The 13,203-nt window shown below is 50.0% G+C and overlaps 1 protein-coding gene across 10 annotated transcripts in view; it reads left to right on the top strand.

Moving 5' to 3' along the window:
- The first annotated feature begins 3,635 nt into the window (after window positions 1–3,635).
- The window catches only part of CLIP1 (CAP-Gly domain containing linker protein 1), a 147,444-nt gene continuing 137,876 nt past the window's right edge, over window positions 3,636–13,203 (top strand). For 6 of the 10 annotated variants that reach the window (XM_077955581.1, XM_077955573.1, XM_077955578.1 and 3 more), the window contains exon 1: window positions 4,084–4,187. The gene's annotated coding sequence lies outside the window, so the exon portion shown is untranslated. Of the gene's footprint in view, window positions 3,830–4,083; window positions 4,188–4,569; window positions 5,052–8,585; window positions 8,710–13,203 lie in introns of those variants that run through there. The other 4 variants (XM_077955579.1, XM_077955575.1, XM_077955576.1 and 1 more) reach the window with 3 other exon arrangements.

Genomic DNA, 13,203 nt, shown 5'->3' with positions numbered 1-13,203 from the left:
CTGCTCTTGGCCTTGCACATGGTTTTAAAAAATAAAATACATTCAGGTTTATAATTAAAAGCAGTCTGGGCATAGTGGCTCATGCCAGTAATCCCAGCACTTTGGGAGGCCGAGACGGGAGGATTGCTTGAGCCCAGGAGTTTGAGACCTGGGCAGCATAGACAGACTCTGGCTCTACTAAAAATTAAAAAAAAAAATAGCTGGGCATGGTGGCACATGCCTGTAGTCCAAGCCAGTCTGAGGCTGAGGTAGGAGGATCGCTCCAGCCCAGGAGTTCCAGGTTGTAATGAGCTATGATTGCACCACTGCACTCTAGCCTGGGCAACAGAGCAAGACCCCGTCTCAAAAACAACAACAACAATTACAACAAAAACAAAAGAACAAAAGAAAAGAAAAGCAACAGTTCTCAGTTCTTCTTCCTCACTCCTCCTTAGTCTTAACCCTGTTCCCCAGAGACTATTAACTTTTTGCTTTTAGTTCTTCTGGTGTTAACTTCCATCCCTCTAAAAATATTCTTGTGGGCCAGGTGCAGTGGCTTACGCCTGTAATCTCAGCACTTTGGGAGGCTGAGGGAGACAGGTTGGCTGAGCCCAGGAGTTTGAGACCATCCTGGGCAACATGGTAAAACTCCATCTCTACTAAAAATACAAACAATTAGCTGGGCATGGCTGTAAATGCCTGTAGTCCCAGCTACTTAGGAGGCGGAGGTGGGAGGATCACCTGATCCTGGGAAGTTGAGGCTGCAGGGAGTCATAATTGCACCACTGTGCTCCAGCCTGGGCGACAGGAATGAGACCTTATCTCAAGAAAACAAAAACAAAAACACATAAAAATATACTTGTGTTATTTATCAACTGTAGGTGTTATCTATTGACTTTCTGTTATGACTAAGACATGACTACCTCTCCTTTCCACACAATCCTGCCACTTTTTTTTTTTTTTTTTTTTTTGAGACGGAGTCTCGCTCTGTCACCCAGGCTGGAGTGCAGTGGCCGGATCTCGGCTCACTGCAAGCTCTGCCTCCCGGGTTTACGCCATTCTCCTGCCTCAGCCTCCCGAGTAGCTGGGACTACAGGCGCCCGCCACCTCGCCCGGCTAGTTTTTTGTATTTTTTAGTAGAGACGGGGTTTCACCGTGTTAGCCAGGATGGTCTCGATCTCCTGACCTCGTGATCCGCCCGTCTCGGCCTCCCAAAGTGCTGGGATTACAGGCTTGAGCCACCGCGCCCGGCCCCTGCCACTATTTTTAATTATCCCTATTGGTTACATTAATGATATCGTTAAACCTTTATTTTTGGGAAAAAACAAAAAACAAAACCCTAGGCATTTACCCACCTCCCCACTTTGTAAAATGAAGACTTGAGAGCTCTTATTTTGCATTCTACTTCTGCAACATCCCTTCCACCTTCCAATGTCTCATCAATTGAGCTGTTCTCATATTTACAGAAGACATGCATTTAAGAAAGCACAGTGGTGGCCGGCACGGTGACTCATCACGCCTGTAATCCCAGCACTTTCGGAGGCCAAGGCAGGCGGATCACGAGGTCAGGAGATTGAGACCATCTTGGCTAACACAGAGAAACCCCCTCTCTACTCAAAATACAAAAAATTAGCTGGGTGTGGTGGTATGTGCCTGTAGTCCCAGCTATTTGGAAAGCTGAGGCGGGAGAATAGCTTGAACCCACGAGGTGGAGGTTGTAGCGAGCCGAGATGGTTCCACTGCACTCTAGACTGGGCGACAGAGCAAGACTCTGTCTCAAAAAAAAAAAAAAAAAAAAAAAGCACAGTGGCTAGATCTAAAAACAGAATGTGAATATTGAAGGAGGACCTTTGAGTCCTCTAACAGTGGCCACCTGGGGTCTGAGCCTTGTCAATGCCCTGGTAGTAGGGCTGAGACCAGGCCTTGCTCATACAATTGAAGGAGGCAGTGAAGATAAATAATTTTGTGATACGCCATTTATTTATTTATTTATTTATTTTTTGAGATGGAGTCTCCCTCTGTCACCCAGGCTGGAGTGCCGTGGTGCGATCTCCGTTCATTGCAACCTCTGCCTCCTGGCTTCAAGCAATTCTTCTGCCTCAGCCTCTCGAGTAGCTGGGATTACAGGCATGCACCACCACGCCTGGCTCATTTTTGTATTTTTAGTAGAGACAAGGTTTCACCATATTGGCCAGGCTGGTCTCGAGTTCCTGACCTCGTGATCTGCCCACCTCAGCCTCCCAAAGTGCTGAGATTACAGGCGGGAACCACCGTGCCCAGCAGATACGATTTTTAAAAAAAAATAAAAATTAATGCCAAGACTCCATGATGAACAAAATGAGATATATATGTGTGTGTGTGTATATATATATATATATATATATATTTTTTTTTTTTTTTTTTTTTTTGAGACAGAGTCTCCCTCCAGCGCCCAGGCTGGAATGCAGTGGCTTGAACTCTGGTCACTGCAACCTCCACCTCCCAGGTTCAAGCAATTCTTGTGCCTCAGCCTTCCCAGTAGCTGGGACTATAGGCATGCACCATCACGCCCAGCTAATTTTTGTATTTTTTGTTAGAGACAGGGTTTCATCATGTTGGCCAGGATGGTCTTGAACTCCTGACTGCAGGTGATCCACCCACCTGGGCCTCTCAAAATGCTGGGATTACAGGTGTGAGCCACCACACCCAGCCGCAAAACAATATTTTTAATAAAGACAGGCTCAGCCTAATGAGTAGAGGAGAAAAGATAAGCCCAGAAGTGCTCCTAGCTGAGCTCCCCCATTAGGAGTGGTCTGTGCCTCATTCTATGACATCTATGATTCCACAACTTGCTGATTACAGCTGAAGACTGTTTAGATTAGGGGGTGAGGCGCACCTTTCAGATTAGGAATATGGATATGGGATTTCAGGAGTATCACCACCACCTGACCTTGCGCCTGTAAATTAGGGCAATGTTGAATTAGGTAACAGCATTTGGAAGGATTTCAGACGTGAATAGAGAGGAGGGGCCAGGAGACAAATTTACTTTGTTCAGAACTTCGTGCGTTTCCAGAGCAGTTCCCTCTCCCTGCTCGTCCAGGAAGCACGGTGCTTTGAATAAAGGTCAGCTAGAGGGTCACCCTCCGATTATTCTCTTCCACTGGCAAGGAGGAGGAAGCCCCTGCCCCCTTACCCACCGCAAAATCCTGGGCTTCCCTGACAGCTGCAAATTCCTCCCTGGAGATGTAAGGCTTCTGGGGTTGCCATGGTCCATGGGAGTGAAATGCTGGCCGCCCTCTGCTACCCCAGCCCCGAGCAGGCTGTTGCAGCCTTCCCTCCGGTCCCCTTCAAAAGCTTTTAAAGGAAATCCCAGGGGGGAGGGAGGATGGGACACTAACCAGGGCCTCCGTCCAAGCAGCCAGGGCGAATAAAAGGGGCTTTTCTCAAACGAACGGAGTAAACCCTGGGCTTGTTTCAAAGGATTTTTAACCCGCGGTCTTTCCCGGAGGGAAATGGGGAGCAGAGATGGTTCTTCCCAAGCTTAATCTGCTCTACAGCTCCTTTCAGCATTTTTCCCAGGGACGCCTCATCCAGGGTCTTTCCCTGAGGGAGGCGAGGGCAGAGATGATCCTTCCCAATCCCCAACTTAACCTGCTGTCGGAAGCGCCTTGCAGCCTGTTTCAAAGGATTTCTCACCCGTGTCTGGCGGGAAGGGGAGGGCAAACAAATGAATCAGCCCCAAAGAGCAGACTGAGGTTGAGGCTGAACCGGGCTCTCGGGTGTGACTTGCAAATTCTGGGAACACTTTGCAGAAATGACGAGAAGCCCTCCGAGCAGGCCTCTGGGTTTTCCCTCGCACCTTGCTCCCCAGGTCGGGGCTCGGGAGGTTACGGGGGCGGACCGGCGGGCGCGCCCGGGCCAGGGTCCTCCCGGGGCCGCGGTGGGCGCAGACAAAGAGGCGGAGGGGCGGCGCGGGGCCGGGCGCGGGCTGCAGGGCCGGTGCGGACTCGGGGGGCCGGGCCGGCCGGGCGGGCGCGGTGGCGGAGCGCGGGGAGGAGCCGCGCGGCGTCTTCTCCTGGCGGCGCGCGCCCGCCCGGCCCCGCGGCGGCGGCGGCGCGTCACGCTCTCCCCCGCCCCGAGCCGACGAGCCGGGAGGCGGGAGGCGGCGGCCGCGGCGGCTGCTGCTGCTGCAGTGAGGCAGGTGGCGGCGACCCGCGGCGTCCGAGGAGGTGAGCAGGCAGCGGCGCGGGCCCTCTCCCCTTCCCGGCACCCCACCTCCCCTGCCCGCTTCCCGGCCTGCGGGGCCCGCCCAGGGTCGGGTCGGGGGTCGAAGCCCGGCGTCCGGGAGCGGGGCCGAGCCTCGCGCGCCGGAGCCGTCCGGGAGGGGACCGCGGGAGTCTCGGGTGGCCGGCGCCGGAGGCCGGGGGTCCCTGGGGGGCCCCTCCGGAGCTGGAAAAGTGGCGGCCCTGGCAGCGCCAAGCCGGGCCTTCGCTTCCTCCGCCCGCCTCAAGATGGAGCTTGGACTCCTTGCCCCTGCGCCGCCCCAGGCGCCGCTCTCTCCCAGGCGCCCTGCTCTCTCCCCTGGGCCCCGGGGCGGATGTGGGGTCGGCTGGACCCCCGGGAGGCCAAAGCCGGGCGGGACCTGTTGCCCCGGGCGCCGCGCCCGTCACCTGAGCATTCCTCAGGCCCTGGGTGCCCGGCGCCCGCGAGCCGGCATGGAGGGCACCCTGGACTGGCTTCCCCTGCTGCCCCGGCTTTTGTTTCCCTCCCAAGTGGGGCTGTGATTCTCGGAGACCGGGGAAGGCTGGAGGTGGCCAGATCGCTCTCGGGTTTCCGAAATCACACCGCTGCCCGGTAACCCGAACCTTCTACCGCGGCAGGGGATTGGCGCGGAAGGCAGATGACACTTGTTCAGAGGTTATTTTACAAGCAGAACCTAGCGACTGCCCGAATTGGAAGGTCCTGCCTTTCAAAAATCGGATTTTGATTCGGGGGTGAATCCTGAATCTTGCTGTTTGTCCACTTCATGTGGCTTTTCCATCTGGCAGGAGCCGAGCGCCACCCCCTCCTCCCTGCACAGCCCCACCTCTTTGGTATGAAGAAATTACACGTTGTCCGTCACCGGTTTAGATACCTGCTTTTAGCAAAACTTGGGCGCCAGTGAACTGTTTTTTAAAAAAGAGGGTGGAGAAGATTCTGTAATTGTGTGTGTGTGTGATTCAGCAGCCTGGCCTTCTTCCTCTTTTAGGACAGTGGCCCCTAGCAGCTCTGTAAGTATTAAGTACTGTGGCCACCGCTGTCATTAGGGTTATGATTCTGGCTGTTCTTATTATTTGATTTTTATCACTACTGTTACCAATGGTATCCACGAATCAGGAGAGTATCCCAGAGTCAGGAATGTGTTTGTTTGACTTTTAGATTTAATGATAACCTTTAGCAAGTATCTCCAGGCATGTCGCTTCTCAGACTTGGGGCCTTTTTTTCTCTGTAAATTATAACAATGAATATTTATTGAAGGCATCTTGTGGCCAGGCCCTGGGAAAGTCTTTTATGTGTTTTATTTCATTTAATCAACCCCAACCCAGTGAGCGTGCTGTCGTCATGTGCATTTGGCAGGAGGGTCATAGAAAGAAAGGTCAAGTAATTTGACCAGGGTCATATAGCTAAGTGGTGGTGTAGGACCCTATAGTAATGAAATAACTAAGCACCTGAAGTCAGAATACCTTTAACCAGCGTGTGAACTCAGCTATTCTGACTTCAGGTGCTTAGTTATTCGAATAGTATAGAGAACCTATGGCAAAATGCAAGGCTAGTCTGTCTGTCCATCAACCAATCAATCAATCAGTCAACAAGAGGGAACCTCAATCTGTCACCCCAGGCTGAGTGCAGTGGCCTGATCTCAGCTTACTGCAATCCCCGCCTCCCATGTTCAAGTGATTCTCGTGCCTCAGACTCCTGAGTAACTGGGATTACAGACACGCGCCACCTCACCCGGCTAATTTTTGTATCTGTAGTAGAGATGGGGTTTCACCACGTTACCCAGGCTGGTCTTGAACTCCTGGGCTCACGTGATCCACCGGCTTCGGGCTTCCAAAGTGCTGGGATTACGGGTGTGAACTACCGTACCTGGCCTCAAGGCTGGTCTTCATTAAAGCAAAGTTGAAGTGGGTAATTGGCCAAAGGCTTGTGCCTAATTTTTCAGGTTTAGAGAAAGCAGTTAAGTACATCTTCCCACTAGACCTAGTTCGAAGGGGAAAACCGAAACTGGGTGGGACCCTGGGTAGATATTTTGCCTGAAGATCAAGATTTTGCCCTTTCCTACTTTTTCAATCATTGTTTGAGCTTCACAGCTTGCGCTTGAGCATGACATAAGCTAATCTGGTTTCTGTCCTATTGAGGAGTTTAGAATCTGATGTCCTTATCTTTTTTTTTTGACATGGAGTTTCACTCTTGTTGCCTAGGCTGGAGTGCAATGGCGTGATCTCGGCTCACTGCAACCTCTGTCTTCTGGGTTCAAGTAATTCTCCTGCCTCAGCCTCCTGAGTAGCTGAGTAGCTGCCACTATGCCTGGCTAATTTTTTGTATTTTTGTAGTGGAGATGGAGTTTCACCATGTTGGCCAGGCTGATGTCACCTGACCTCAGGTGATCCACCTGCCTCAGCCTCCCAAAGTGCTGGGATTATAGGTGTGAGCCACTGCGCCTGGCCTGATGTCCTTATCTTAAAAATTTTTTTTTACCTAGTGGCTAAAATTCAGTCTGTCACATCCCATGTGACTCATAAGGGGCGTGAACTAACTCAGTCATGTTTGATTCTTTTTTTTTTTGAGACAGAGTCTTGCTCTGTCGCCCGGGCTGGAGTGCAGTGGTGCAATGTCGGCTCACTGCAAGCTCTGCCTCCCAGGTTCACACCATTCTCCTGCCTCAGCCTCTCTAGTAGCTGGGACTACAGGCACCTGCTACCACGCCTGGCTAATTTTTTGTATTTTTAGTAGAGACAGGGTTTCATCCTGTTAGCCAGGATGGTCTCGATCTCCTGACCTCATGATCTGCCCGCTTCGGCCTCCCAAAGTGCTGGGATTACAGTCGTGAGCCACCGCGCCCAGCCTATTCTTTTTTTCTTTTTTTTGAGACAGAATCTTGCTCTGTCGCCCAGGCTGGAGTGCAGTGGTGCGACCTTGGCTCCCTGCAACCTCTGCTTCCCAGGCTCAAGCAGTTCTCCTGCCTCAGCCTCCCGAGTAGCTGGGGTTACAGGTGCACACCATGGCACTGGGCTAATTTTTGTATTTTTTTTTTTTTTTTTTGAGACGGAGTCTCGCTCTGTCGCCCAGGCTGGAGTGCAGTGGCGCTATCTCGGCTCACTGCAAGCTCCGCCTCCCGGGTTTACGCCATTCTCCTGCCTCAGCCTCCCGAGTAGCTGGGACTACAGGTGCCCGCCACCTCGCCCGGCTAATTTTTTTGTATTTTTAGTAGAGACGGGGTTTCATTGTGTTAGCCAGGATGGTCTCGATCTCCTGACCTCGTGATCCGCCCGTCTCGGCCTCCCAAAGTGCTGGGATTACAGGCTTGAGCCACCGCGCCCGGCCTAATTTTTGTATTTTTAGTAGAGTCAGGGTTTCACCATTTTGGCCAGGCTGGTCTCAAACTCCTGACCTCAAGTGATCCACCAGCCTCAGCCTCCCAAAGTTCTGGGATTACAGGCATGAGCCACCGTGCCCGGCTGATTCTTGCTTTTTTAGTGCTGTCTGCTGGGATTCGAAAGCCAGTGGATGGTGTGTAAGAGATGAGTTGATTCTCTTATGGCCCATACAAAGGTAGGCACCTTTGAATCCATCACATACTGGGCACCTGATGTTCTTCATTCTTACTTACAGGTGGATTTCTGGTCTTCCTTGAATAGATATATCAAGGCCAGGGTTTTCATGTTATGGGACCCTTGCAGAATTCTGCGGAGTTCCATGTACTCAGTAAATGTTTATTTCTTTTTTTTTTAATTAAGTTTTTTTTTTTTTTTTTTTTTTTTTTGAGACAGAGTCTCATTCTGTTGCCCATGCTGGAGTGCAGTGGTGCAATTTTGGCTCACTGCAACCTCTGTCTCCTGGGTTCAAGTGATTCTCCCACCTCAGCCTCCCAAGTAACTGGGACAACAGGAATCTGCCACCATGCCTTGCTAATGTTTGTATTTTTAGTAGAGCTGGGGTTTCACCATGTTGACCAGGCTGGTCTCCAACTCTTGACTTCAAGTGATCCACCTGCTTTGGCCTCCCAAAGTGTTGGCATTACAGGTGTGAGCCACCACGCCCATCTGTTTCTCAGTTAATTGAGAATGTAAGGTTCATAAAGGTCAGGATTGATTTTATAGCAGTCAAACCAAAGGAAAAAAACAGAAGGTAGTATAGTAAAGTCACAGGAAGAGGGTTTAATATTTGTTAGCATTACAAGAGAATTTTGTCTACATATTGTTAACTAAATTGAGACTTTCACTTTGTATGACTTTCCACTATCCAAATAATCAACTTCTTCTCTAAGTGAGAGGTCAAATGTGTTTTTCTCTGATATGAAGAGTAGTCAATGTTTATTAGTCATAGCAAGCCTGTAGTTCTCCTTTGCAGTATTTTTTTTTTTTTAGACACAGGGTCTCGCTCTGTCACCCAGGCTGGAGTGCAGTGGCATAATCATAGTTCACTACAGCCTTGAACTCCTGGGCTCAAGCAGTCCTCCCGCTTCAGCCTCCTGACTAACTAGGACTACAGGTACGTGCTATCATGCCTGGCTAATTAAAAAAATTTTTTTTTCCTGTGGAGATGAGGTCTGCTATATTTCCCAGGCTGGTTTTGAACTCCTAGGCTCAAACAGTCCTCCTAACTTGGCCTCCCAAAGTGCTGGGATTACAGGCATGAGCCACCATGCCCAGCCCCACTATCCAAATAATCAACTTCTTTCCTCTTCTTGTACAAATGAGATGGAAGGTCAAGTGTGCTTTTCTTTGATAGGAAGAGTAGACAGTGTTGTTTATTATGGCAAATCTGTAGTTCTCTTTTGCAGTATTTTTGAACTGTGACATCATCACTAAAGGCAGCTTGTCAGGCTATGATGTACCTATCTGTGGGCTGTAATTAGATCTCATTTGGTATTCATGCAACAAATATTTATTGAGCATGTACTGTGTGCCAGGTGCTGTTCTAGATGCTGGTGATAAAACAGTGAATAAAAGACAAATTCCTATTCTCTTGGAACTTCCCTTCAAGTAGGGAAGGCAGACGAGAAACAAAAACTAAATTTATTGTATGTTAGGTGACACATGGCAAAGAAAAAACAATCAGAGAAGGGAAAGTATCAAGTACTGGGGATAAGAGTTAGAAGAATGGAAATTTTTCACAGGGCAGCAAGAGAAGACCTAGCTGAGAATGTGACTTTTGAGTAGAGACTGAAAGGAAGTAAGGGAATGTAAAGCCCAGAGAGGAAGACATCCTAGGGAGAAGGAAGGAGGAGGCAGGACATCGAAGACTTTCTAGGCTGTAGTCCTTAAAATATGTCTTTGTTGAAATATTTAAAAATACAGAGAATAATTTGGCTGGGTGCAGTGGTTCACACCTGTAATCCCAGCACTTTGGGAGGCCTAGGTGGGTGGATCACGAGGTCAGGAGATCGAGACCATCCTGGCTAACACGATGAAACCCCGTCTCTACTAAAAGTACAAAAAATTAGCCAGGTGTGGTGGCGGGTGCCTGTAGTCCCAGCTACTCCGGAGGCTGAGGCAGGAGAATGGTGTGAACCCGGGAGGTGGAGCTTGCAGCGAGCCAAGATCACGCCACTGCACTCCAGCCTGGGCGACAGAGTGAGACTCCATCTCAAAACAAAAACAAAAACTGAATAATTTTATGCCTTTTTAAAAAATTGCTTTTATTTTTTAGAGATAAGGTCTTACTCTGTCACCAAGCTGGAGTGCAGTGGCACAGTTATCACTCAGTGTAGCCTTGGACTCTGGGCTCAAGCCATCTTCCTGCCTCAGCCTCCCAAGTAGCTAGGACTACAGGCGTGCACCACCACACACAGCATATTCCTTTTTTTTTTTTTTTTTTAGATGAAGTCTTGCTCTTGTCCCCCAGTCTGGAGTGCGATGGAGCAATCTCAGCTCACTGCAACCTCCTCCTCCCAGGTTCAAGCGATTATCCTGCCTCAGCATCCCGAGTAGCTGGGATCACAGGTGTGTGCCACCGCACCTGGCTAATTTTTGTATTTTTTTTTTTTTTTTTTGAGACGGAGTCTCGCTCTGTCACCCAGGCTGGAGTGCAGTGGCCGGATCTCAGCTCACTGCAAGCTCCGCCTCCCGGGTTCATGCCATTCTCCTGCCTCAGCCTCCCAAGTAGCTGGGACTACAGGCGTCCGCCACATCACCCGGCTAGTTTTTTGTATTTTTTAGTAGAGACGGGGTTTCACCATGTTAGCCAGGATGGTCTCGATCTCCTGACCTCGTGATCCACCCGTCTCGGCCTCCCAAAGTGCTGGGATTACAGGCTTGAGCCACTGCGCCCGGCCAATTTTTGTATTTTTAGTAGAGACGGGGTTTCACCGTGTTGGCCAGACTGGTCTCGAACTCCTGAGCTCAGGTGATCCACCCACCTCGGCCTCCCAAACTGCTGGGATTACAGGCGTGAGCCACCGCCCGGCCCAGCAAGTTTTTTTTTCTGAACTCTTGGCCTCAAGAGATTCTCCCACCCAGAGTGTTGGGATTACCAGTGTGATCCACTGCACTCGGGCACCATGTTATTGTTATAATTATTTTTTGAGATGGAGTTTCACTCTTGTCACCCAGGCTGAAGTGCAATGGCGTGATCTCTGCTTACTGCAACCTCCGCTTCCTGGGTTCAAGCAGTTCTCCTGCCTCAGCCTCCCAAATAGCTGGGATTACAGGCATATACCACCACATCTGGCTAGTTTTATATTTTTAGTAGAGATGGGGTTTCACTGTGTTTGTCAGGCTGGTTTTGAACTCCTGACCTAAGGTGATCTACCCACTGCAGCCTCCCAGAGTGCTGGAATTACAGGTGTGAGCCACTGCTCCCAGCAACCATGTTATTTTTAATTAATTAATTTTTTGAGAAGAGGTCTTGTTATATTGCCCAGGATAGACTCAAATTCCTGAGCTTAAGTGATCCTCCCATCTCAGCCTCCCCAGTAGCTGGGACTGTAGGACTGTAGGCTTTTACTACTGTGATGACTATGTCATCTTTTTTTTTTTTTTTTTTTGAGACGGAGTCTCGCTCTGTCACCCAGGCTGGAGTGCAGTGGCCGGATCTCAGCTCACTGCAAGCTCCGCCTCCCGGGTTCACGCCATTCTCCTGCCTCAGCCTCCCAAGTAGCTGGGACTATAGGCGCCCGCCACCTCGCCCGGCTAGTTTTTTGTATTTTTTTAGTAGAGACGGGGTTTCACCGTGTTAGCCAGGATGGTCTCGATCTCCTGACCTCGTGATCCGCCCGTCTCGGCCTCCCAAAGTGCTGGGATTATAGGCGTGAGCCACCGCGCCCGGCCTGACTATGTCATCTTATTAATGATTTTTTTTTTTTTTTGAGACGGAGTCTTGCTCTGTCTCCCAGGCTGGAGTGCAGTGGCACGATCTCGACTTACTGCAGACTCCACCTCCCGTATTCACGCCATTCTCCTGCCTCAGCCTCCTGAGTAGCTGGGATTACAGGTGCCCGCCACCACGCCTGGCTAATTTTTTTGTATTTTTAGTAGAGATGGGGTTTCATCGTGTTAGCCAGGATGGTCTCGATCTCCTAACCTTGTGATCCGCCCGCCTCAGCCTCCCAAAGTGCTGGGATTACAGGCGTGAGCCACCGTGCCCGGCCTATTAATGATTTTGATGAAGATAAAGATATGGGGGAAAATGAGGCTCAAAAGAATTTCCCTAATTTGCCTAAAAGTCCACACAGCTAGTGAATAGAAATTGAGCCCAGTTTAGGTTATTTTAAGTAATGTACAGAATACCTTGGCAATGGCACAAAGGCCAGCCCAGTACTTGATGTTCAGATGCACTATTCAGTGTATACTTTCCTATTTGTATCCATCTATTCAGGACTATTCAGGACTTTTTTTTTTTTTTTTTTTTTTTTTTTTTTGAGACAGAGTCTCACGCTGTTGCCCAGGCTGGAGTGCAGTGGCGCGATCTCGGCTCACTGCAAGCTCCGCCTCCCGGGTTCCCGCCATTCTCCTGCCTCAGCCTCCTGAGTAGCTGGGACTACAGGCGCCCGCCACCGCGCCCGGCTAATTTTTTGTATTTTTAGTAGAGACGGGGTTTCACTGTGGTCTCGATCTCCTGACCTTGTGATCCGCCCGCCTCGGCCTCCCAAAGTGCTGGGATTACAGGCTTGAGCCACCGCGCCCGGCCTTTTTTTTTTTTTTTTTTTTAAATGAGGTGGAGTCTTGCTCTGTCACCCAGGCTGGAGTGCAGTGGCATGATCTCAGCTCACTGCTAGCTCCACCTCCTGGGTTCATGCCATTTTCCTGCCTCAGCCTCCCACGTAGCTGGGAATGCAGGTGCCCGCCACCACACCTGGCTAATTTTTTGTATTTGTAGTAGAGACAGGGTTTCACCATGTTAGCCAGGATGCTGTCAATCTCCTGACCTCGTGATCTGCCCACCTTGGCCTCCCAAAGTGCTGGGTTTACAGGCGTGAGCCACCGACTTTTTTTTTTTTGAAATGGCGTAAGCCACCGCGCCTGGCCTTTTTTTTTTTTGAAACGGTCTGGCTCCATCGCCCAAGCTGAAGAGCAGTAGCACTATCTTGGCTCACTGCAACCTCTGCCTCCCAGGTTCAGGTGATTCTCTGCCTCAGCCTCCTGAGTAGCTGGGATTACAGGCACCTGCCACCACGCCCAGATAATTTTTGTATTTTTTAATAGAGACAGGGTTTCACCATCTTTGCCAGGCTGGTCTTGAACTCCTGACCTCATGATTCAGCTGCCTTGGCCTCCCGAAGTGCTGGGATTATAGGCGTGAGCCACCACGCCTGGCCCAGGATCTTTGCTTAACTTTGAGAGGCCTGATAACTTGATATTGGCATATGTAGCTTTTTCCTGGAATTGCGCACCTTGTAGCAAAGCCATCCTTTTTAGTTAAATAAAGTTTTATGGTTCAAAATCTATGTTTTTTTGTTTGTTTGTTTTTTGTTTTTTTAGTAGAAACACAGTTTCATGCCGGGTGCGGTGGCTCATGCCTGTAATCCCAGCACTCTGGGAGGCC

Source organism: Macaca mulatta, chromosome 11, assembly GCF_049350105.2.
Source record: "Macaca mulatta isolate MMU2019108-1 chromosome 11, T2T-MMU8v2.0, whole genome shotgun sequence".
NCBI classification, from domain to species: Eukaryota; Metazoa; Chordata; class Mammalia; order Primates; family Cercopithecidae; genus Macaca; species Macaca mulatta.
This window is presented reverse-complemented; position numbering and strand designations above follow the sequence as displayed.